Source organism: Eucyclogobius newberryi, unplaced genomic scaffold, assembly GCF_026437365.1.
Source record: "Eucyclogobius newberryi isolate DKJ021-1_F unplaced genomic scaffold, fEucNew1.0.hap1 SCAF_130, whole genome shotgun sequence".
Classification (NCBI taxonomy): domain Eukaryota; kingdom Metazoa; phylum Chordata; class Actinopteri; order Gobiiformes; family Gobiidae; genus Eucyclogobius; species Eucyclogobius newberryi.
Genome location: NW_027315758.1, coordinates 65417 through 91623, shown reverse-complemented (window position 1 = coordinate 91623; position 26207 = coordinate 65417). Strand labels below are relative to the sequence as shown.

Below are 26207 nucleotides of genomic sequence, written 5' to 3'. Positions count from 1 at the left end.
GGAATCCTTTGACTTGGAGAGACAGGACTTTTATAGGACTTATTATAAGCAAGAAATGAAACAAAGAAATGACCACTATAATCCTCTGACAGTAATCTTCGTTGAAGCCAATCAATCAGAACTTGCGAGGGGAATCATTTCTAAATGATCTCAATGCATTGGTAATCTGGACAACGTTCTGCTAAGTATATTCTAAACCAATGGGAACGAGAAGTGAACCTGGTTTTGTCTGACCAAGAGTGTGGAAATGTAGGAACAGCCCTGAGGAAGACCACAAAATCACATGCCTGAAGGGGAAAAATATGTTTTTTTCACCACACCATGTCAAAGTGCCCATTATTCACAAGGAAATGCTAACTGCTGGAGAACCCAGCAGGCAAACCACTATCAGGTGTTTTGGGGCTGTGCTGTTGCTCAAAAATAATGGACTGAAATTCACAGGGCACTGCAGACTGTTTTTGACTTTGCCATCCCACTCAAATTTAAAACTATGTACTTGGGCCTCAACACTCCTGCCATGGACACAATAAATGGATACCCTTGGAACATACTTTTGGCTGTAGAGAAAAAGGCCATCACAAAGAAATGCTCGACACCAACCACGCCAACGATCAAAGACTTGACTGACATAGTAACAGACATTAGACATTGGATGAATGGAAAACAGTGACATTCAGGCTTAATTTGGATAAGCACTAATTTGATCGACTTTGGACCAAGTAGGACCCCTATTTTCATTTAAATGTGATTTTGTTTTTATTTTATGTTTAGTGCTATTTATGTTCTTTTTATTTCGATTTTTGCTCCCTGGTCGTGTCCTGTATTGTTTTATGTTTAATCGAAAGAAAAGAAAAAAGGACACACAGAACTAGTTCATTTTCTCGCTACGTTATGCCACACGTTTTGATCCCTTGCCTAATTCGGTGAAAAAGTAGCCAAAATAGCACAGTTGGGAGAGCGTTAGACTGCAGATCTAAAGGTCCCTGGTTCAATCCCGGGTTTCGGCAGGTGTACCTGAATGTTAGTCTTTGCTCAAAAATACAATGAATAGGAATGCTGGGTCTATTGGATATTTTGCGAGATCAGGACATAAATGGCCTGGAAAGGATCTATAAAACATAAACAGCATGCTTTCGTTGGAACATTGTTAGCATGAACATGTTTGGTAACATGTTTGGTTTTGCTGAATGTTGTACCCAAGACCTTCTGCGTGTAGGGCAGATGTGATGACCACCACACAATGAAACCATGAAGCAGAAGTTTGCCTACTTCAATGCTGCTCTCTTTGATATAGCCCAATGATCAAATGTCATACTTATTTTCAAAACAGGACATCCTGTAGAAAGGTGTGGTTCAACGGTATAGCGGTTAGAGCTCTGAATCCAGAGTTTTTATTCATTTCTAATTGCAATTAGAGGGGTAACCCTTTTACGGGTATGTCAAGATTCTCGCCTCTGTGGCGCAATCGGCTAGCGCGTTCTGCTGGTAGGTGAAAAGTTGGTGGTTTGAGCCCACCCAGGGACGACTGCTCACCTTGCCAGAGCAAGCAAGAAATACAATCCCACAAGTAACCACTGAATGTAATTATCTAAGGAAACCAGGAAATCATTACGGCGCTGGGGCTTCCTTGGTCAAAGGGCCTGTTTAGTTAACAGGAAATGCCTACTTTTTGTCTATGAAAAAGATTTACAAGGACAGTAAAGCCCACAAGAAGAGCCCTCAAACCCATACCTTTCTCCCTCAAGTTTACTGCTGCTACACTTTGCATTAAGAGAGGGAAAAGTATTGCTGCACATCAAGATTGTTTGCACTGTTTGCACTCCTTGTTTCTCATTTTTTGGGCAAGGGATGATTGATGTAAGACTTGTAGCTTTGGATCACCGTTATCCTTCCAAGGAGCAGTCTGCGGTTCCATGGTGTAATGGTTAGCACACTTTGAATCCAGCGATCCGAGTTCAAATCTCAGTGGAACCTTGAGTGCCCCGAGAGTAGCGTTACTCTTTTGAAAAAGTGCAGAAACATGAAGAATCTTTGGGTAAAATCTGTGCTTACCCCCTGAAAGGAGCTAACCAAAGCATACAAACTAAACAAAGCTGTTAAAATCTGGAGCTGGTTTTCTTATGACCAAGCTTATGATTCAACGCCTGGATTACAAAAGGCGTAAACGTTTCACCGCATTGCAAAAGAAAATCAAATGAAAAGCATTGATGTGTTGAAGGAATCCTTTGACTTGGAGAGACAGGACTTTTATGGGACTTATTATAAGCAAGAAATGAAACAAAGAAATTACCACTATAATCCTCTGACAGTAATCTTCGTTGAAGCCAATCAATCAGAACTTGCGAGGGGAATCATTTCTAAATGATCTCAATGCATTGGTAATCTGGACAACGTTCTGCTAAGTATATTCTAAACCAATGGGAACGAGAAGTGAACCTGGTTTTGTCTGACCAAGAGTGTGGAAATGTAGGAACAGCCCTGAGGAAGACCACAAAATCACATGCCTGAAGGGGAAAAATATGTTTTTTTCACCACACCATGTCAAAGTGCCCATTATTCACAAGGAAATGCTAACTGCTGGAGAACCCAGCAGGCAAACCACTATCAGGTGTTTTGGGGCTGTGCTGTTGCTCAAAAATAATGGACTGAAATTCACAGGGCACTGCAGACTGTTTTTGACTTTGCCATCCCACTCAAATTTAAAACTATGTACTTGGGCCTCAACACTCCTGCCATGGACACAATAAATGGATACCCTTGGAACATACTTTTGGCTGTAGAGAAAAAGGCCATCACAAAGAAATGCTCGACACCAACCACGCCAACGATCAAAGACTTGACTGACATAGTAACAGACATTAGACATTGGATGAATGGAAAACAGTGACATTCAGGCTTAATTTGGATAAGCACTAATTTGATCGACTTTGGACCAAGTAGGACCCCTATTTTCATTTAAATGTGATTTTGTTTTTATTTTATGTTTAGTGCTATTTATGTTCTTTTTATTTCGATTTTTGCTCCCTGGTCGTGTCCTGTATTGTTTTATGTTTAATCGAAAGAAAAGAAAAAAGGACACACAGAACTAGTTCATTTTTCTCGCTACGTTATGCCACACGTTTTGATCCCTTGCCTAATTCGGTGAAAAAGTAGCCAAAATAGCACAGTTGGGAGAGCGTTAGACTGCAGATCTAAAGGTCCCTGGTTCAATCCCGGGTTTCGGCAGGTGTACCTGAATGTTAGTCTTTGCTCAAAAATACAATGAATAGGAATGCTGGGTCTATTGGATATTTTGCGAGATCAGGACATAAATGGCCTGGAAAGGATCTATAAAACATAAACAGCATGCTTTCGTTGGAACATTGTTAGCATGAACATGTTTGGTAACATGTTTGGTTTTGCTGAATGTTGTACCCAAGACCTTCTGCGTGTAGGGCAGATGTGATGACCACCACACAATGAAACCATGAAGCAGAAGTTTGCCTACTTCAATGCTGCTCTCTTTGATATAGCCCAATGATCAAATGTCATACTTATTTTCAAAACAGGACATCCTGTAGAAAGGTGTGGTTCAACGGTATAGCGGTTAGAGCTCTGAATCCAGAGTTTTTATTCATTTCTAATTGCAATTAGAGGGGTAACCCTTTTACGGGTATGTCAAGATTCTCGCCTCTGTGGCGCAATCGGCTAGCGCGTTCTGCTGGTAGGTGAAAAGTTGGTGGTTTGAGCCCACCCAGGGACGACTGCTCACCTTGCCAGAGCAAGCAAGAAATACAATCCCACAAGTAACCACTGAATGTAATTATCTAAGGAAACCAGGAAATCATTACGGCGCTGGGGCTTCCTTGGTCAAAGGGCCTGTTTAGTTAACAGGAAATGCCTACTTTTTGTCTATGAAAAAGATTTACAAGGACAGTAAAGCCCACAAGAAGAGCCCTCAAACCCATACCTTTCTCCCTCAAGTTTACTGCTGCTACACTTTGCATTAAGAGAGGGAAAAGTATTGCTGCACATCAAGATTGTTTGCACTGTTTGCACTCCTTGTTTCTCATTTTTTGGGCAAGGGATGATTGATGTAAGACTTGTAGCTTTGGATCACCGTTATCCTTCCAAGGAGCAGTCTGCGGTTCCATGGTGTAATGGTTAGCACACTTTGAATCCAGCGATCCGAGTTCAAATCTCAGTGGAACCTTGAGTGCCCCGAGAGTAGCGTTACTCTTTTGAAAAAGTGCAGAAACATGAAGAATCTTTGGGTAAAATCTGTGCTTACCCCCTGAAAGGAGCTAACCAAAGCATACAAACTAAACAAAGCTGTTAAAATCTGGAGCTGGTTTTCTTATGACCAAGCTTATGATTCAACGCCTGGATTACAAAAGGCGTAAACGTTTCACCGCATTGCAAAAGAAAATCAAATGAAAAGCATTGATGTGTTGAAGGAATCCTTTGACTTGGAGAGACAGGACTTTTATGGGACTTATTATAAGCAAGAAATGAAACAAAGAAATTACCACTATAATCCTCTGACAGTAATCTTCGTTGAAGCCAATCAATCAGAACTTGCGAGGGGAATCATTTCTAAATGATCTCAATGCATTGGTAATCTGGACAACGTTCTGCTAAGTATATTCTAAACCAATGGGAACGAGAAGTGAACCTGGTTTTGTCTGACCAAGAGTGTGGAAATGTAGGAACAGCCCTGAGGAAGACCACAAAATCACATGCCTGAAGGGGAAAAATATGTTTTTTTCACCACACCATGTCAAAGTGCCCATTATTCACAAGGAAATGCTAACTGCTGGAGAACCCAGCAGGCAAACCACTATCAGGTGTTTTGGGGCTGTGCTGTTGCTCAAAAAAATTGGACTAAAATTCACAGGGCACTGCAGACTGTTTTTGACTTTGCCATCCCACTCAAATTTAAAACTATGTACTTGGGCCTCAACACTCCTGCCATGGACACAATAAATGGATACCCTTGGAACATACTTTTGGCTGTAGAGAAAAAGGCCATCACAAAGAAATGCTCGACACCAACCACGCCAACGATCAAAGACTTGACTGACATAGTAACAGACATTAGACATTGGATGAATGGAAAACAGTGACATTCAGACTTAATTTGGATAAGCACTAATTTGATCGACTTTGGACCAAGTAGGACCCCTATTTTCATTTAAATGTGATTTTGTTTTTATTTTATGTTTAGTGCTATTTATGTTCTTTTTATTTCGATTTTTGCTCCCTGGTCGTGTCCTGTATTGTTTTATGTTTAATCGAAAGAAAAGAAAAAAGGACACACAGAACTAGTTCATTTTCTCGCTACGTTATGCCACACGTTTCGCTCCCTTGCCTAATTTACTAAAAAAGTAGCTGAAATAGCTCAGTTGGGAGAGCGTTAGACTGAAGATCTAAAGGTCCCTGGTTCAATCCCGGGTTTCGGCAGGTGTACCAAAAAGGTTGCTCAAAAATACAATGAATAGGAATGCTGGGTCTATTGGATATTTTGCGAGATCAGGACATAAATGGCCTGGAAAGGATCTATAAAACATAAACAGCATGCTTTCGTTGGAACATTGTTAGCATGAACATGTTTGGTAACATGTTTGGTTTTGCTGAATGTTGTACCCAAGACCTTCTGCGTGTAGGGCAGATGTGATGACCACCACACAATGAAACCATGAAGCAGAAGTTTGCCTACTTCAATGCTGCTCTCTTTGATATAGCCCAATGATCAAATGTCATACTTATTTTCAAAACAGGACATCCTGTAGAAAGGTGTGGTTCAACGGTATAGCGGTTAGCGCTCTGAATCCAGAGTTTTTCTTCATTTCTAATTGCAATTAGAGGGGTAACCCTTTTATGGGTATGTCAAGATTCTCGCCTCTGTGGCGCAATCGGCTAGCGCGTTCTGCTGGTAGGCGAAAGGTTGGTGGTTCGTTTAGGGCCTGTTTAGTAAAAAGGAAATGCCTACTCTATTGTCTATGAAAAAGATTTACAAGGACAGTAAAGCCCACAAGAAGAGCCCTCAAACCCATACCTTTCTCCCTCAAGTTTACTGCTGCTACACTTTGCATTAAGAGAGGGAAAAGTATTGCTGCACATCAAGATTATTTGCACTGTTTTCACTCCTTGTTTCTCATTTTTTTGGCAAGGGATGATTGACGTAAAGACTTGTAGCTTTGGATGACCGTTATCCTTCCAAGGAGGAGTCTGCGGTTCCATGGTGTAATGGTTAGCACTCTGGACTCTGAATCCAGCGATCCGAGTTTAAATCTCGGTGGAACCTTGAGTGCCCCGAGAGCACCGCTACTCCTTTGAAAAAGTGCAGAAACAAGAAGAATCTTTGGGTAAAATCTGTGCTTACCCCCTGAAAGGAGCTAACCAAAGCATGCAAACTAAACAAAGCTGTTAAAATCTGGAGCTGGTTTTCTTATGACCAAGCTTATGATTCAACGCCTGGATTACAAAAGGCGTAAACGTTTCACCGCATTGCAAAAGAAAATCAAATGAAAAGCATTGATGTGTTGAAGGAATCCTTTGACTTGGAGAGACAGGACTTTTATAGGACTTATTATAAGCAAGAAATGAAACAAAGAAATGACCACTATAATCCTCTGACTGTAATCTTTGTTGAAACCAATCAATCAGAACTTGCGAGGGGAATCATTTCTAAATGATCTCAATGCATTGGTAATCTGAACAACGTTCTGCTAAGTATATTCTAAACCAATGGGAACGAGAAGTTAACCTGGTTTTGTCTGACCAAGAGTGTGGAAATGTAGGAACAGCCCTGAGGAAGACCACAAAATCACATGCCTGAAGGGGAAAAATATGTTTTTTTCACCACACCATGTCAAAGTGCCCATTATTCACAAGGAAATGCTAACTGCTGGAGAACCCAGCAGGCAAACCACTATCAGGTGTTTTAGGGCTGTGCTGTTGCTCAAAAATAATGGACTGAAATTCACAGGGCACTGCAGACTGTTTTTGACTTTGCCATCCCACTCAAATTTAAAACTATGTACTTGGGCCTCAACACTCCTGCCATGGACACAATAAATGGATACCCTTGGAACATACTTTTGGCTGTAGAGAAAAAGGCCATCACAAAGAAATGCTCGACACCAACCACGCCAACGATCAAAGACTTGACTGACATAGTAACAGACATTAGACATTGGATGAATGGAAAACAGTGACATTCAGGCTTAACTTGGATAAGCACTAATTTGATTGACTTGGACCAAGTAGGACCCTTATTTTCATTTAAATGTGATTTTGTTTTTATTTTATTTTATGTTATGTTATGTTTTATGTAACTATTAAGTTCTTTTAATTACGATTTTTGCTACCTGGTCGTGTCCTGTATTGTTTTATGTTTAATCAAAAGAAAAGAAAAAAGGACACACAGAACTAGTTCATTTTCTCGCTACGTTATTCCTGGTTCAATCCCGGGTTCGGCATGTGTACCTGAATGTTAGTCTTTGCTCAAAAATACAATGAATAGGAATGCTGGGTCTATTGGATATTTTGCGAGATCAGGACATAAATGGCCTGGAAAGGATCTATAAAACATAAACAGCATGCTTTCGTTGGAACATTGTTAGCATGAACATGTTTGGTAACATGTTTGGTTTCGCTGAATGTTGTACCCAAGACCTTCTGCGTGTAGGGCAGATGTGATGACCACCACACAATGAAACCATGAAGCAGAAGTTTGCCTACTTCAATGCTGCTCTCTTTGATATAGCCCAATGATCAAATGTCATACTTATTTTCAAAACAGGACATCCTGTAGAAAGGTGTGGTTCAACGGTATAGCGGTTAGCGCTCTGAATCCAGAGTTTTTCTTCATTTCTTATTGCAATTAGATGCACAAGTCTTTTATGGATATGCCTAGATTCTCGTCTCTGTGGCGCAATCGGCTAGTGCGTTCGGCTGTTAACCGAAAGGTTGGTGGTACGAGCCCACCCAGGGACGACTGCTCACCTTGCCAGAGCAAGCAAGAAATACAATCCCAAAAGTAACCACTGTATGTAATTATGTAAGGAAACCAGGAAATCGTTATGGCGCTGCGGCTTCCTTGGTCAAAGGGCCTGTTTAGTAAACAGGGAATGCCTACTCTTTTGTCTATGAAAAATATTTACAAGGACAGAAAAGCCCACAAGAAGAGCCCTCAAACCCATACCTTTCTCCCTCTAGTTTACTGCTGCTACACTTTGTATTAAGAGAGGGAAAAGTATTGCTGCACATCAAGATTATTTGCACTGTTTTCACTCCTTGTTTCTCATTTTTTTGGCAAGGGATGATTGACGTAAAGACTTGTAGCTTTGGATGACCGTTATCCTTCCAAGGAGGAGTTTGCGGTTCCATGGTGTAATGGTTAGCACTCTGGACTCTGAATCCAGCGATCCGAGTTCAAATCTCGGGGGAACCTTGAGTGCCCTAAGAGCAGCGCTACTCTTTTGAAAAAGTGCAGAAACAAGAAGAATCTTTGGGTAAAATCTGTGCTTACCCTCTGAAAGGAGCCAACCAAAGCATACAAACTAAACAAAGCTGTTAAAATCTGGAGCTGGTTTTCTTATGACCAAGCTTATGATTCAACGCCTGGATTACAAAAGGCGTAAACGTTTCACCGCATTGCAAAAGAAAATCAAATGAAAAGCATTGATGTGTTGAAGGAATCCTTTGACTTGGAGAGACAGGACTTTTATAGGACTTATTATAAGCAAGAAATGAAACAAAGAAATGACCACTATAATCCTCTGACAGTAATCTTTGTTGAAACCAATCAATCAGAACTTGCGAGGGGAATCATTTCTAAATGATCTCAATGCATTGGTGATCTGGACAACGTTCTGCTAAGTATATTCTAAACCAATGGGAACGAGAAGTTAACCTGGTTTTGTCTGACCAAGAGTGTGGAAATGTAGGAACAGCCCTGAGGAAGACCACAAAATCACATGCCTGAAGGGGAAAAATATGTTTTTTTCACCACACCATGTCAAAGTGCCCATTATTCACAAGGAAATGCTAACTGCTGGAGAACCCAGCAGGCAAACCACTATCAGGTGTTTTGGGGCTGTGCTGTTGCTCAAAAATAATGGACTGAAATTCACAGGGCACTGCAGACTGTTTTTGACTTTGCCATCCCACTCAAATTTAAAACTATGTACTTGGGCCTCAACACTCCTGCCATGGACACAATAAATGGATACCCTTGGAACATACTTTTGGCTGTAGAGAAAAAGGCCATCACAAAGAAATGCTCGACACCAACCACGCCAACGATCAAAGACTTGACTGACATAGTAACAGACATTAGACATTGGATGAATGGAAAACAGTGACATTCAGGCTTAACTTGGATAAGCACTAATTTGATTGACTTGGACCAAGTAGGACCCTTATTTTCATTTAAATGTGATTTTGTTTTATTTTATTTTATGTTATGTTTTATGTAACTATTAAGTTCTTTTAATTACGATTTTTTCTCCCTGGTCGTGTCCTGTATTGTTTTATGTTTAATCAAAAGAAAAGAAAAAAGGACACACAGAACTAGTTCATTTTCTCGCTACGTTATTCCTGGTTCAATCACGGGTTTCGGCATGTGTACCTGAATGTTAGTCTTTGCTCAAAAATACAATGAATAGGAATGCTGGGTCTATTGGATATTTTGCGAGATCAGGACATAAATGGCCTGGAAAGGATCTATAAAACATAAACAGCATGCTTTCGTTGGAACATTGTTAGCATGAACATGTTTGGTAACATGTTTGGTTTCGCTGAATGTTGTACCCAAGACCTTCTGCGTGTAGGGCAGATGTGATGACCACCACACAATGAAACCATGAAGCAGAAGTTTGCCTACTTCAATGCTGCTCTCTTTGATATAGCCCAATGATCAAATGTCATACTTATTTTCAAAACAGGACATCCTGTAGAAAGGTGTGGTTCAACGGTATAGCCGTTAGCGCTCTGAATCCAGAGTTTTTCTTCATTTCTTATTGCAATTAGAGGCACAAGTCTTTTATGGATACGCCTATATTCTCGTCTCTGTGGCGCAATCGGCTAGCGCCTTCGGCTGTTCGAGCCCACCCAGGGACGACTGCTCACCTTGCCAGAGCAAGCAAGAAATACAATCCCAGAAGTAACCACTGTGTGTAATTATGTAAGGAAACCAGGAAATCGTTATCGGCATGAGAGGGTCTATTTTCGGCTTGATTTTACCAGACTCCCGGGCACTTCCAGAAGCTTGCTGTTTGCTCTGATTGCTCGGGGCAGAGCACAGTGTCACGCTGACCACGGGCTGTACGCGGAGGTGAGAGCTGGTTGTAAGGCGGATCACGGAGCCTCTGAATGGAGCCCCGCGCTCCGCGCTCCTCCGGGCTCTAAGCGCCGCTCAGACCCGGCATGAGAGGGTCTATTTTCGGCTTGATTTTACCAGACTCCCGGGCACTTCCAGAAGCTTGCTGTTTGCTCTGATTGCTCGGGGCAGAGCACAGTGTCACGCTGACCACGGGCTGTACGCGGAGGTGACCCGCTCCGTGATCTTAGCGCCGCCCAGACCCAGGGCCATCCACCCCGCACACGGCCAGACTTTGCCCGGCCAGGGAGCACCTTCTGCGGGTCGGAGGCTCCGGGTCGGAGCCCCTGGAGCCTGGAGCCCTCACCGGGCCCCGAACTCGGCTGCCGGAGGCAGTGCAGTGCCTCATGGATAAAAGTGCACCCAGCCGGTCTCGAACTCGCGTGAGGCGGAGCAGGGATCCATGAATCAACCATGAAAATGGTACAAATCATGGTTCTATGTATACCAGACAAGGAGCTTGGTCTATTGGCACTCAAGACCCGCCATCGTAGGGCCCCGTTCTGGTTTTATCCAGCTTCGAAGGCTCCTGCGCACTGCGGGTTTGTTTACATTTTGCGGCTGTGGTTTGCTCCGGCTAACCTCACGCCGGACACGTTGGAAGCGAGGCCGAGACAGAGGTCCCACCAGGCGCGGGGCGTCAGTCTGACTGGCTTCCCCCGCGCCTGGCCCCTCGTCTCCGGAGATGGGACCGTCACTCACCCCCGCACTGAAGGACGCGCGGCTTGAAGGATGATGGCTGCGCTTAGCCCCTGTGCCAGGGGCTCTGAGCCAGTCCCCTTCAGCCTCAACGCGTCCGGTGGGAACACAGTCCGGGTCCATTGTCACTCACCCCTGCGCAGAAGGACGCGCGGCTTGGAGGATGATGGCTGCGCTTAGCCCCTGGCACAGGGGCTCTGCACCAGTCCCCTTCAGCCTCAACGCGTCCGGTGGAACAACAGTCCAGGCCCTCTGTCACTCACCCCCGCACTGAAGGACGCGCGGCTTGAAGGATGATGGCTGTGCTTAGCCCCTGTGCCAGGGGCTCTGAGCCAGTCCCCTTCAGCCTCAACGCGTCCGGTGGGAACACAGTCCGGGTCCACTGTCACTCACCCCTGCGCAGAAGGACGCGCGGCTTGGAGGATGATGGCTGCGCTTAGCCCCTGGCACAGGGGCTCTGCACCAGTCCCCTTCAGCCTCAACGCGTCCGGTGGAACAACAGTCCAGGCCCACTGTCACTCACCCCCGCACTGAAGGACGCGCGGCTTGGAGGATGATGGCTGCGCTTAGCCCCTGTTACAGGGGCTCTGCGCCAGTCTCCTTCAGCCTCAACGCGTCCGACGGAACCACAGTCCGAGCCCATTGTCACTCACCCCCGCGCAGCAGGAGGCGCGGCTTGAAGGATGATGGCTGCGCTTAGCCCCTGGGCCCAAGGGCTCTGCGCCAGTCCCCTTCAGCCTCAACGTGTCCGATGGCTCTGCGCGGGGCGGGGGGCAGGGCCGGCGCATATTTTTGGTCCGACTCCGGTCCCTTCCTCGTCTCTGAGTTTGTCAAATGCAGCGCCTGTCCAGGGCTCACTTTGCTATCAACTGGCTGGTCACCGCCATCGTAGGGCCCCGTTCTGGTTTCATCCAGCTTCGAAGGCTCCTGCGCACTGCGGGGTTGTTGGCATTGGTGGTCCAGAGCCCCGGCTCTAAATTAAACCTGTTACCCTAGTAGGCCGGCCTCCGGGTCCCCCTCTCTTCTTCGGTTATGGAGTACATTGGGCGCGGGGGCAGCCAGTGGAGGGCAAGGAATCTGCCTCCAAGTGTGATGTAGGGGACAGGGGAGCCAGGGCCTTGGGGTCCTGGTGCTTTTTATCTTTTAAAGTGGCTCAGAGTACCAAGGGCACGGACTTCCAGGGGGCTGCACCAAGGGTGTGTAGCTCGTGTGGGGGTGCTTAAGTGTGGGTACCCGGGGACGAAAGGTGGGCCGGCGCGAGCCTCTGTGGTGAGTGCTGGGCCGTTCCCTTGGTACTCCAGTCAGAGTACCAAGGGCACGGACTTCCATGGTATAGTACCAAGGGCACGGACCTCCAGGGGGCTGAACCAAGGGTGTGTAGCCCGTGTGGGGGTGCTTAAGTGTGGGTCCCCGGGTTCGAAGGGAGGGCCTGGTCCCCGGTGGTCATCCCCGGAGTCCCAGAGCCTGCAACCCGGGGAAGAGTGGCCCGTCCCCAGACTGAGTTTGGGGGAATGCGGGGTGGCTCTGGAGGTGCTCCGTGGGTTCCAGGGGGTGTTCAGTGGAGGCCATGCCCAGCCAGAGTGGCCCTTCCCCGGGCAGAATCTGGGGAGAGTGGGGGGTGGCTCTGGAGGTGCTCCGGGGGCTCCAGGGGTTCCAGGGGGTGTTCAGTGGAGGCAATGCCCAGCCAGAGTGGCCCGTCCCCAGACTGAGTTTGGGGGAATGCGGGGTGGCTCTGGAGGGGCTCCAGGGGTTCCAGGGGGTGCTCGGCGGAGGCCATGCCCAGCCAGAGTGGCCCTTCCCCGGGCAGAATCTGGGGAGAGTGGGGGGGTGGCTCTGGAGGTGCTCCGGGGGCTCCAGGGGTTCCAGGGGGTGCTCAGTGGGGGCCATGCCCAGCCAGAGTGGCCCTTCCCCGGGGTGAGTCTGGAGGAGTGGGGGGTGGCTCTGGAGGGGCTCCAGGGGTTCCAGGGGGTGCTCGGCGGAGGCCATGCCCAGCCAGAGTGGCCCTTCCCCGGGCAGAGTCTGGGGAGAGTGGGGGGTGGCTCTGGAGGTGCTCCGGGGGCTCCAGGGGGTGCTCAGTGGAGGCCATGCCCAGCCAGAGTGGCCCTTCCCCGGGCAGAATCTGGGGAGAGTGGGGGGTGGCTCTGGAGGTGCTCCGGGGGCTCCAGGGGTTCCAGGGGGTGCTCAGTGGGGGCCATGCCCAGCCAGAGTGGCCCTTCCCCGGGGTGAGTCTGGAGGAGTGGGGGGTGGCTCTGGAGGGGCTCCAGGGGTTCCAGGGGGTGCTCGGCGGAGGCCATGCCCAGCCAGAGTGGCCCTTACCCGGGCAGAGTCTGGGGAGAGTGGGGGGTGGCTCTGGAGGTGCTCCGGGGGCTCCAGGGGGTGCTCAGTGGAGGCCATGCCCAGCCAGAGTGTCCCTTCCCCGGGCAGAGTCTGGAGGAGTGGGGGGTGGCTCTGGAGGTGCTCCGGGGGCTCCAGGGGTTCCAGGGGGTGCTCAGCGGAGGCCATGCCCAGCCAGAGTGGCCCTTCCCCGGGGTGAGTCTGGGGAGAGTGGGGGGTGGCTCTGGAGGTGCTCCGGGGGCTCCAGGGGTTGCTCAGTGGAGGCCATGCCCAGCCAGAGTGTCCCTTCCCCGGGGTGAGTCTGGGGAGAGTGGGGGGTGGCTCTGGAGGGGCTCCGGGGGTTCCAGGGGTTCCAGGGGGTGCTCAGCGGAGGCCATGCCCGGCCAGAGTGGCCCGTCCCCAGACTGAGTTTGGGGGAATGCGGGGTGGCTCTGGAGGGGCTCCAGGGGTTCCAGGGGGTGCTCGGCGGAGGCCATGCCCAGCCAGAGTGGCCCTTCCCCGGGCAGAATCTGGGGAGAGTGGGGGGGTGGCTCTGGAGGTGCTCCGGGGGCTCCAGGGGTTCCAGGGGGTGCTCAGTGGGGGCCATGCCCAGCCAGAGTGGCCCTTCCCCGGGGTGAGTCTGGGGAGAGTGGGGGGTGGCTCCGGGGGTTCCAGGGGTTCCAGGGGGTGCTCAGCGGAGGCCATGCCCGGCCAGAGTGGCCCTTCCCCGGGCAGAGTCTGGGGAGAGTGGGGGGTGGCTCTGGAGGTGCTCCGGGGGCTCCAGGGGGTGCTCAGTGGAGGCCATGCCCAGCCAGAGTGGCCCTTCCCCGGGCAGAGTCTGGGGAGAGTGGGGGGTGGCTCTGGAGGTGCTCCGGGGGCTCCAGGGGGTGCTCAGTGGAGGCCATGCCCAGCCAGAGAAGCCCTTCCCCGGGCAGAATCTGGGGAGAGTGGGGGGTGGCTCTGGAGGTGCTCCGGGGGCTCCAGGGGTTCCAGGGGGTGCTCAGTGGGGGCCATGCCCAGCCAGAGTGGCCCTTCCCCGGGGTGAGTCTGGAGGAGTGGGGGGTGGCTCTGGAGGGGCTCCAGGGGTTCCAGGGGGTGCTCGGCGGAGGCCATACCCAGCCAGAGTGGCCCTTCCCCGGGCAGAGTCTGGGGAGAGTGGGGGGTGGCTCTGGAGGTGCTCCGGGGGCTCCAGGGGGTGCTCAGTGGAGGCCATGCCCAGCCAGAGTGTCCCTTCCCCGGGCAGAGTCTGGAGGAGTGGGGGGTGGCTCTGGAGGTGCTCCGGGGGCTCCAGGGGTTCCAGGGGGTGCTCAGCGGAGGCCATGCCCAGCCAGAGTGGCCCTTCCCCGTGGTGAGTCTGGGGAGAGTGGGGGGTGGCTCTGGAGGTGCTCCGGGGGCTCCAGGGGGTGCTCAGTGGAGGCCATGCCCAGCCAGAGTGTCCCTTCCCCGGGGTGAGTCTGGGGAGAGTGGGGGGTGGCTCTGGAGGGGCTCCGGGGGTTCCAGGGGTTCCAGGGGGTGCTCAGCGGAGGCCATGCCCAGCCAGAGTGGCCCTTCCCCGGGCAGAGTCTGGGGAGAGTGGGGGGTGGCTCTGGAGGTGCTCCGGGGGCTCCAGGGGGTGCTCGGCGGAGGCCATGCCCAGCCAGAGTGGCCCTTCCCCGGGCAGAATCTGGGGAGAGTGGGGGGTGGCTCTGGAGGTGCTCCGGGGGCTCCAGGGGTTCCAGGGGGTGTTCAGTGGAGGCCATGCCCAGCCAGAGTGGCCCGTCCCCAGACTGAGTTTGGGGGAATGCGGGGTGGCTCTGGAGGAGCTCCAGGGGTTCCAGGGGTTCCAGGGGGTGCTCAGTGGGGGCCATGACCAGCCAGAGTGGCCCTTCCCCGGGGTGAGTCTGGAGGAGTGGGGGGTGGCTCTGGAGGGGCTCCAGGGGTTCCAGGGGGTGCTCGGCGGAGGCCATGCCCAGCCAGAGTGGCCCTTCCCCGGGCAGAGTCTGGGTAGAGTGGGGGGTGGCTCTGGAGGTGCTCCGGGGGCTCCAGGGGGTGCTCAGTCGAGGCCATGCCCAGCCAGAGTGGCCCTTCCCCGGGCAGAATCTGGGGAGAGTGGGGGGTGGCTCTGGAGGTGCTCCGGGGGCTCCAGGGGTTCCAGGGGGTGCTCAGTGGGGGCCATGCCCAGCCAGAGTGGCCCTTCCCCGGGGTGAGTCTGGAGGAGTGGGGGGTGGCTCTGGAAGGGCTCCAGGGGTTCCAGGGGGTGCTCAGCGGAGGCCATGCCCAGCCAGAGTGGCCCTTCCCCGGGGTGAGTCTGGAGGAGTGGGGGGTGGCTCTGGAGGGGCTCCAGGGGTTCCAGGGGGTGCTCGGCGGAGGCCATGCCCAGCCAGAGTGGCCCTTCCCCGGGCAGAATCTGGGGAGAGTGGGGGGTGGCTCTGGAGGTGCTCCGGGGGCTCCAGGGGTTCCAGGGGGTGCTCAGTGGGGGCCATGCCCAGCCAGAGTGGCCCTTCCCCGGGCAAAGTCTGGCCGTGTGCGGGGTGGATGATCCCTGCTCCGCCTCACGTGAGTTCGAGACCGGCTGGGTGCCCTTTTATCCATGAGGCACTGCACTGCCTCCGGCAGCCGAGTTCAGGGCCCGGTGAGGGCTCCAGGCTCCAGGGGCTCCGACCCGGAGCCTCCGACCCGCAGAAGGTGCTCCCTGGCCGGGCAAAGTCTGGCCGTGTGCGGGGTGGATGATCCCTGCTCCGCCTCACGCGAGTTCGAGACCGGCTGGGTGCCCTTTTATCCATGAGGCACTGCACTGCCTCCGGCAGCCGAGTTCGGGGCCCGGTGAGGGCTCCAGGCTCCAGGGGCTCCGACCCGGAGCCTCCGACCCGCAGAAGGTGCTCCCTGGCCGGGCAAAGTCTGGCCGTGTGCGGGGTGGATGATCCCTGCTCCGCCTCACGCGAGTTCGAGACCGGCTGGGTGCCCTTTTATCCATGAGGCACTGCACTGCCTCCGGCAGCCGAGTTCGGGGCCCGGTGAGGGCTCCAGGCTCCAGGGGCTCCGACCCGGAGCCTCCAACCCGCAGAAGGTGCTCCCTGGCCGGGCAAAGTCTGGCCTTGTGCGGGGTGGATGATCCCTGCTCCGCCTCACGCGAGTTCGAGACCGGCTGGGTGCCCTTTTATCCATGAGGCACTGCACTGCCTCCGGCAGCCGAGTTCGGGGCCCGGTGAGGGCTCCAGGCTCCAGGGGCTCCGACCCGGACCCTCCGATCCGCAGAAGGTGCTCCCTGGCCGGGCAAAGTCTGGCCGTGTGCGGGGTGGATGATCCCTGCTCCGCCTCACGCGAGTTCGAGACCGGCTGAGTGCCCTTTTATCCATGAGGCACTGCACTGCCTCCGGCAGCCGAGTTCGGGGCCCGGTGAGGGCTCCAGGCTCCAGGGGCTCCGACCCGGAGCCTCCGACCCGCAGAAGGTGCTCCCTGGCCGGGCAAAGTCTGGCCGTGTGCGGGGTGGATGATCCCTGCTCCGCCTCACGCGAGTTCGAGACCGGCTGGGTGCCCTTTTATCCAAGAATCAACTGGAGTGTGGAGCTTCTACGGGCCTCCAGGGGCACTGCCGACCCAGAGCTGTGCCCCGTCTTCAGTTCTCTGTATCTCAGGAAGTTTTTTATTTATACATTTATTTCATCCATAATCTCTGGCGCCTAAAGGGTTAAGATTTCAAATGAAGTGTTACTTCCAATGATGAATTGTGATGTGATGGCCAATCTACTACGTAGATGCTGTACTGTCAAAGCATTGAGTACATTCAGAGTGAACTGTATCATATGTCTTATACTGTAATTGTGACCACTCACTGAGAAATTAAAGTGACAGATTAATTTACCAGACTTAGAACTGAAAAATTCTGGGTTTTCATGATGACCTTTTCTTGACTTTTGGACAGCCAGCCTGGCAAGCTCAGTCGGTAGAGCATGAGACTCTTAATCTCAGGGTCGTGGGTTCGAGGCCCACATTGGGGGGAGTTGATTTTAAGCTTTATGGACTGCTTGCCATTACAACCCGTGAAATCTTGGTCATAAATTTTCTTCTGTTGGAACCGAAAGAAGAATAATTAAACCCTCTGTAACAATGAGATTTCAACTATTTCACTCAATTCTCATCACCTGTTAAAGTCATCTCTTTATATGGACTGTACATAATTGGAAAGACTTCATCTAGTGTAAGGTTGCCAAAGCATTTACTTTGTACTGATTTTTGTAACGTTATCTTCGAGATAAGGGAGCTCAATGTCAGCATCGCTGAAATGTCCAAGGTGTCAGGGTCAAGGTAAACTCCTACCTAAGCGTAAGCAAATTTGGTCACCAAGTGGAGGAATGGGTTCTAATCCCACTCCTGACAATAGGTTTGTCCTATATTTGAACTCATTGCAAGTGTAGGGGAATGGAGATGGACATTCCACGGCCAGATAACGGAAAATCTCTCTTTGAACATTGGGGGGTTTTCTTTCTCCCTCTCTCCCTCACCGCAGGGAGCCGCTGTGACTTTGGCGATAACAGACCTTCTCCCCCACAGTCTTACAGGAGGACGCCCCGATGAAAACTATGTTTTATGTGATTATGCCATGAATGTTTGTCCGAATCAACTCCGTACACCGCATGTTTCACCTTGTGTTACGTATTTTCCCACTGTTTAAGGTTTTATATTCCCAATGCTTTAACTCGAGTGCCCATCACAGGTGAAAGAAGATGTAAAATGTATCTACCTCAAGAAATAATGTGCACAAACTGCCAAAAGTGTTTAACGTGTCGTCGCAGTAGCGCCCGCCCCTTTCGCTCCCAGCGTGCCCTGCTGCGCTAGGTGACAAAAAGACGCTCCGAGCTTGGAACGCTCTCTTCTCCTCTCTTCTCTTCTTGCTCTCTTCTTCTTTTTTTTTTGTTCAAGCCTTTGTCTATCTCTTTGAAGCCGTCTCCACGGACGAGCCTGTTTTCTTTTCCTTTGTCTCAACAAAGCGTCCGCCACGTGGGTCGACAAGACTTGGCCAGCCTCATCGCCCTCCTGAACTCTGAAAACACCTGGAAACACCTGGAACTAAGCTTAAGCGCTAAACCGGACAGAGACTTTTAGGCCATAGGCTGTAGCCTGTATCGTTCAAGTTCGCTACACCTGTCACAAGACTAAAAAAATACTTCAAATATAAAATTATCATTGTACCATTAGCTCATGACCAAAAGTTCTCCACTCGGATCGCGCCAGTTTTTTTACGGCGATAACTTAAATGCGGAACTATATTCTCAGCCTGATAGCGCAATATCCCTACGCCTGAATCATTCCGCCTCTGAATCAGCCAATCAGGTGAGAGTTACAACAACAACATAAAAGATGGCTGCTCACGTGTACCGGCATGTTGTCACTCGAGCCGATAGAAAACACTATGAAAATATGGATAACACGTGCATCACACACATTTCAGCGGTAGAAAAAGAACAAACACAGCCACTGACTGATGACTTGTGCTCAGAAGTGGATAGAAATCGATGGAATAGACCGCGCGTTAGCGGCAGCTGTTTGTGTACACAATGATGACTTCGCCAAACAAAACTATCCTACGTCTTCTGTGGCTTCTTCGGACGGAAATCTTTCAAATTTTCTGGAAAGTAACAAGCCAGGCTTTCACCCTACATGCTATAGACGTTTCACCCTACATGCTATAGACGTTTCACCCTACATGCTATAGACGTTTCACCCTACATGCTATAGACGTTTCACCCTACATGCTATAGACGTTTCACCCTACATGCTATAGACGTTTCACATCAACTCTGCCACCTTCTCCCAAACCACTGAGATCTACCACAGATGTAAAGACAAAATCATCTAAAAAGTCAAGCGATGTACTTCCTGCAGTTTGCATCATTTGCAGAAGGTTGATCGCTGTATCAAAGAGGCTCACAAGACAAAGAAAGATAAATTGGTCCAAGCTGAAACTTTAACTGCTGGTGAGTAGATTATATATTGATTCTTGCATGTGTGTTTTCTCTTGCTCGTGGTAAATAGGACTAATCACAGTGAAATAAGTTGGCCAAAATATACATAGATAAGATAAGATAAGATAATCCTTTATTGTCCCACATGGGGAAATTTCATTGATGCAACGCAGGAAGATCCAGAGGTAGATACAGAAGAAAAGAACAGATCACTATAGGAATATGTGCCTAGTTTATTACATGTAGGTGTAGATGTAATGTACGTAAGACTGTATGATGATGTGAGTTGAATAAAAAGGCAATACAACTTTTGCGATTGTTTACTGATTGTGCTCACCCTTGATTGAAATTCTTTTACTTATCCTTTACTAGGAAGTTTGGTCAAAGCAGCTGAATCAAGAGCAGATGAATCCATCCTGATGTGTACCAGAGGTAAAGATTGTGTTGCCATTGAAGGCACCTCTATCACAAGAGGTGTTACAAAGAATTCACAAGCTTTCTGACAAAGAAGACAAGTGATGAAAGGTAACATTTTGGTAATCAAATAAAATATATATATTTCCATATATTTAGATAAATTCATAATTTAATTGAAAATTATTGTAATGACTACACGATAATTTTAAAGACGTTTGAATCAAAGCAAATTTCTGTTTGTAGTGAGCTAGTATATTTCAATCACTGACCAATCACTGCATTTCCTTGCTTTATACAGGTGACCTAAAGTCTGGGAGTATGGTGATGCATATACAGCATTCTGTGACACAGTCATCCGGACACGACTGATTGAAAATCAGGAAATCCTCAGAATGAAGAAGCTCTTGTCCCTGTTCCAGAAATTCATCAAAAAAACACCCTGGTCATGGAAGTTACCGGTAATTAAATTATTCTTATTGTTTATGAAAGAAAACAATAGAAGATCGGATAAACATCACAGCTATGTTTATTCATGAAATTTCATTCAAGATCAGACCAATCCAGTTAGCTACAAGAGTCTACATATTTCCATTCATTTTGTTTATTTATACAGGGAAAACCCAGTGAGAAAAGTGGTTACCCTGTTAAAACACAACCCAAAATAAACAACAAACATAGGATACTAAAACACAAATAAAATAATAATTCTAAAACTAAAACACAAATAAAATAGTAATCTATCAATACTTATGAATTTCTATTCCTTGTCTAATTTTTACAGATCCGATCTTCTGAAGAAGAGATTACAGCGAGACTTCCCACAGCTGAATTTTCACAAACCACCAAGAAGAAACCTGAGTGAAATGGTTTCCACAGAGACGACAGGACTTCTCCACCAGGATTTTTCAACTGAAACTGATATGTCAGTTTCTGAGATGTCATGTAGTGATGGAGAAATGGTGCCAGAAAGTGGTAAAGATGCAGCACTGCGAGAGCTCTCAAGGACAGTTTACAGTGCAGGTGTATTACTGAAACAAGCGGTCAAAAGTGCCCCTAGTATGGATGAAACAAGCGGTCAAAAGTGCCCCTAGTATGGATGAAACAAGCGGTCAAAAGTGCCCCTAGTATGGATGAAACAAGCGGTCAAGAGTGCCCCTAGTATCACTGAAACAAGCGGTCAAGAGTGCCCCTAGTATGGATGTAAATTGGCCTCCTACATCAGAGGATCTAAATGTTTCCTCTGCCAGAAAGATTGTGCCAATTGAACTTTATAACTTACTAGCTTGGTGTGTAGGTGCTAGTGATAAATTGACATTGTCTAACATGGTAAATGTATCCGAGGAGGTTGATCTTTGTTTACTGTCAATTTGCCAAGATATATATTTGTCCTCAAAAGGTAAAAATCAAACCAGTTGTACTTACACATTTTGACATCAATCATACTTATATCATTCCTCTGTTTGTATGTATATCTTATTCTGCAGAAAGTTTGCCTTATACTAGATCGAAAGATACACATGTTAATTAGCCTGTTCATCACGATGTAAATACTGCTTTTATGATTGTAATTATTCATATTGTTCATATTGTAAATACATTACATAAAATTATATCCGTTCTATAGAATAAAACCTTTACCAATAGCCTATGTTTTCTTTCTTCAAATGGGCAACTGGTGTTGAAAGGGTTAAAATACTACTTTTAGATTATGTTTTTATAGTGTAGTATTAATCAAGACTAGAGAATTTGTAATTGTTGAAGCATTCAGTTGAATACTAAATGTGGAGTAAGAGTTTAAGTGCGTAACGATAACATGCAAAATTGTTAAAACTGTTTTTTTAACTTACATTTTCACATAAACTAAAGCACCCAGAGTCTCACCACTTTACATCCTTCAAGAAAGTAGTTATGTCTCTGAGAATCTGAATTTCTGAAGTAATCAATCAAAGAATGAAAAAAATAAGAAGGTATGAAGATGGGTGTACAGCCCAATTTGTCACATATTTGGGTAAACTGGCAACTTCAACACCTATTTTCTCAAATACTGGCAGAAATCATGCGGAGAACTTTTTCCCCCAGCTCAAGTACATCTTTGAGATTGGAAAACCACTTTTGAAAAGTAGTCTTGATGTGGTGGAGCGAAATTCATTTTCTAGCCACATTCTGAGTTACAGCCTATGGCCTATTTCTTTTCTACTTCGCTTCTCCTATTTTTGAAGTAATCTACGCCGTTTACGTGGATCAGCGCTACGTTCTCATCTGAGTAAAGGCCGCGTGAGGAGCTAACATGCCGCTAAAGCGTTCTACCGCTAAGGAACTCCCGGACATCGCCACGCGCCGCCTCGCGCCACCGCTGCCGCCCCGCGTCACGGACATCGCGGCACGCCACTGCCTTCGCCCGCCACACCGCTCCACGCCGCTGCCTCGCCACGGATCTCGTCCGCGGACAAGGACCAGCCGGACCGAGTTCTACAAAATCGTAAGCCGACTTCAGTGTGCGGTTCTTTTGTGGCGTGATTTGGGTAGAACTCAGCTAGGCCAGCCTCATTGCCCCCCCTGAACTCTGAAAACACCTGGAACTAAGCTTAAGCGCTAAAACCGGACAGAGACTTTCTTTTCTACTTCGCTTCTCCTATTTTTGAAGTAATCTACGCCGTTTACGTGGATCAGCGCTACGTTCTCATCTGAGTAAAGGCCGCGTGAGGAGCTAACACGCCGCTAAAGCGTTCTACCGCCAGACTCAAGGTAAACTCCTTCCTCGCCACAGGGGATTCTGGTCTCTGAATGGAGGCGTGGGTTCAAATCCCACTCCTGACAAAAAAAAAATATTTCCTTTGGAAAGGAAGCCATTTGTACACCCTAAATTACAAGCACATATGTGTGACATATGTGCGGCACGCACCGCCACGAGCCGCACGCGGCACCGCTTCTCCTCCGCTGCACCGGCGTTTCCACGTCCAATCACCGGCTCCACCACGAGCGGCAAGCACCGCCACGAGCCGCACGCGGCTCCGCTTCTCCTCCGCTGCACCGGCGTTTCCAAGCCCGAACACCGGCTCCGCGCTCCCGCACCCGCCGCCCCGGAGGTCTGTACCTGGGCGAAGGTGTGGCCCCAGCCCGCCACAGGAGCAGACACGGAGAGCGGGGCACCGGCTCTACCCGGAGAAAAGCAGCCCCATACAACCAAGGTACAGCCCCGTTTCTCTGCTTTCCCCGCTCCACAGACGGGGCGATCTGGTCACAAAACTGGACTCAAATGCGTCTTGATTGGGCTAGAGCAACGCCGGCGTCTGGTATGTGGACTGCCGCTTCTGTCCTAACGTCTTTGTTTTGTTAGTCGTTTCCATTGTTTTGTTTTGTTCCCGCGTCTCTGTGTTGTGTTCTGTCTACATCCCTCTTCCTTAACTTCATCGGACATTACTGCACCGTCCATCACTCATCTCCTCCCTCACTCCTGGACTATCTACTGCCCTAGCCGCCAGCTAACAGCTGGCTTAACACCTGCTGAGGTCCGTCATGGTATCGCGGGGCCTCCCTGCCGTGCAGACAAGGTCTGGGGCAACCAACGCCACTCACTCCACCAGCTTCAACACCCGGTCCACTGCTGCTTTTTCACAACTCTCTGCCCACCAGCTTCTAGTTAACCAGCTTCTAGCCACCGCCAACATACTAACTGGATTACTCTCATCTGCTGCTACGTTCCATCTCCTCCTCGGACTATCACTCCCGTGCCTCCAGGCCACCGCTCCACCAACTTCTCGCCTACTCACCTACACCGCTGCTGACCTTCACCTCCTCAACCATAACCACCGTCTCCCAGCTGCTGCTGCCTCTGCAGCTAGCTCAGCTGGGATCCTTCGCCGGCCCCGCTACATCCACCGGGGCTCTGGTCTCTCCCATAACCAACACTCCAACGACGGCTCACCTATCCCCTCACTCTGGACTAGTTTTCGCCCCCCCGTCACCCCCACCTGCCGCACTGCCAACCTCAGCAACCTCCGCCCCCCCACCCCTGCGCCCCCATCCATCTCCGCTTCCCCATCCATCTCCGCGCCCCCATCCATCTCCCTTGCACTGCTGAACTGCCGCTCCCTCTCCAACAAATCACCTGTTATATCTGAACTGCTGCTGGACAATAACATTGATCTGCTTCTCCTCTGTGAAACATGGCAACAGCCCCTGGACTTCTATGCTCTCAACCAAGCCACTCCCTCCAACTACACTTACACTGCCAAACCCCGCCTCTCCGGGCGTGGGGGAGGTCTTGCTGTTATTCATAAAAAATCTACATCCATCACTGAACTGAACCTCAACCTTCCATCCATCTCATCATTTGAATACCTCGCCTTCTCCCTCCCCAACTCTATCACCGCTATCCTGATCTATTGTCCCCCAAAGCCCCACCCCTCTTTCCTCACTGAATTGTCTGAACTCCTCACCATCGCATCCTCTCTCTCTGCCCGCCTCCTACTCACTGGTGACTTCAACATCCACATTGACTGCCCCAACGCCCCACTGACATCCGACTTCCTCTCTCTCCTGGACTGCTTCCATCTCACCCAACACATTGACTTCCCCACCCATACCAAAGGCCACACTCTGGACTTAGTCTGTTCCTCTCTCCTACCCATATCTAAGCCCCACCCCCTCCCTTTCCCTCTCTCTGATCATCTCTGCATCCTTTTCTCCGCCCCCCTACCCTCGCCCCACAACCCCAAAAAACGCACCATCACCTACCGCAATATCAAGTCAGTCAACCCCCTCACGCTCTCCCAGCTCATATCCTCTGCTTTCCCCCCTGACTCCCCCCCCTCTTCCCCCGACGACTATGCTGTCATGCTCAACACCACCCTCTCCGACTCCCTTGACTCCCTAGCCCCCTGGAAAACCTCCTCCGTCTCATACATCAACCCCGCCCCCTGGTACACCTCTGAACTCCGCACCATGAAGCAGACTGGCCGCCAACTCGAACGACTCCTCAAAAGAACCCGCCTCACCGTCCACGCCGAAGCTTTCAAATTACACATCTCCTCCTACCGTGACGCTCTCCAAGCCGCCAAATCTGCCCACCTCTCCACCCTCATCAACAGCTCCCACCGGAGCCCCTGCACCCTGTTCTCCACCTCTCCACCCTCATCAACAGCTCCCACCGGAGCCCTCGCACCCTGTTCTCCACCGTCAACAAGCTGCTCCAGCCACCGGACATCACTCCACCCTCCTCCCCTGACCTCTGCAACTCTTTCCTCCTTGCCTTCAATGACAAAATTTCCAAAATCAACAGCTCCATGACTGCCGTCTCCATTAACTCCATCACCCCCCCCCCCCCCTGCCCCCCCCCCTCTCCCTGACCACCCACCCTTCCCTCCCCTCACCACCTTCCCCTCTGTTAACTCCTCTCATATCATAGACCTCATCACCGCTTCCAAAACCACCACCTGCTCTCTCGACCCCCTCCCAACGACTCTAACCAAGGCTTGCCTCCCTGCTCTCATCCCCCATCTCACCACCCTCTTCAACCAGTCTTTATCCCTTGGCCATGTTCCTTCCATCTACAAACTGGCCTCCATCACCCCCATCCTCAAAAAACCCACCCTAGACTCCGCCAACCTCTCCAACTACCGCCCCATCTCCAACCTGCCGTTCCTCTCAAAAACGCTGGAACGCATCGTCGCCGCCCAACTTCACACCCACCTCCAGTCAAACAACCTCTATGAACCCCTCCAATCTGGCTTCCGCCCACTTCACAGCACTGAAACAGCCCTGGTCAAAGTACTCAACGATCTCCTCACCTCTGCAGACTCCGGGGCCCTCAACATCCTGTTACTACTAGACCTCAGCGCAGCCTTTGACACTATAAACCATTCCATCCTCCTACAAAGGCTGCGCCAACTGGGTGTTGAGGGCTCTGCACTTGACTGGCTTACATCCTACCTCACCAACAGGCAAGAGTTCATTTCCCTCTCCGGTCACTCATCCACCCTCTCCCCAGTAACGCAGGGGGTCCCCCAGGGCTCAGTCCTCGGCCCCCTCCTCTTCATCTGCTACATCTTCCCCCTTGGTCACATCCTCCGCCAACTCAACCTGGACTTTCACTGCTACGCTGACGACACCCAGATATACCGCACCACCAAATCCACCCAAACCCCTCCCCTCAGCCACATCGAAACCTGCATCTCTACAATAAAATCATGGCTCACTCTCAACTTCCTCAAACTGAACAGTGACAAAACAGAGCTCCTCCTCATTGGCACCAAATCCACTCTCAATAAAACTGGTCCCTTTTCACTCAGCATCGACACCTCGACCATCGCCCCCTCTACCCTGGTACGCAATCTCGGTGTCATCATGGACCCCACCCTCTCCTTCACTCCCCATGTCAGCCACATCGTCAAGACCTCATACTTCCACCTCCGCCGCATCGCCAAAATCCGACACTGCCTCACCCTCCCCGCTGCTGAATCCCTCATCCA

At 50.0% G+C, this 26207-nt stretch overlaps 5 non-coding genes across 5 annotated transcripts; all 5 read left to right on the top strand.

The window, feature by feature from the left end:
- The first annotated feature begins 934 nt into the window (after window positions 1-934).
- Window positions 935-1007, top strand: trnac-gca (transfer RNA cysteine (anticodon GCA)). The gene has a single exon. It is a non-coding gene; the product is annotated as a tRNA-Cys (tRNA).
- A 2145-nt stretch (window positions 1008-3152) lies between these two features.
- On the top strand, window positions 3153-3225 carry trnac-gca (transfer RNA cysteine (anticodon GCA)). The gene has a single exon. It is a non-coding gene; the product is annotated as a tRNA-Cys (tRNA).
- Window positions 3226-5369: 2144 nt separating this feature from the next.
- trnaf-gaa (transfer RNA phenylalanine (anticodon GAA)) lies at window positions 5370-5442 on the top strand. The gene has a single exon. It is a non-coding gene; the product is annotated as a tRNA-Phe (tRNA).
- A 772-nt stretch (window positions 5443-6214) lies between these two features.
- trnaq-cug (transfer RNA glutamine (anticodon CUG)) lies at window positions 6215-6286 on the top strand. Its single transcript has one exon. It is a non-coding gene; the product is annotated as a tRNA-Gln (tRNA).
- A 2079-nt stretch (window positions 6287-8365) lies between these two features.
- Window positions 8366-8437, top strand: trnaq-cug (transfer RNA glutamine (anticodon CUG)). Its single transcript has one exon. It is a non-coding gene; the product is annotated as a tRNA-Gln (tRNA).
- Window positions 8438-26207: the final 17770 nt, after the last annotated feature.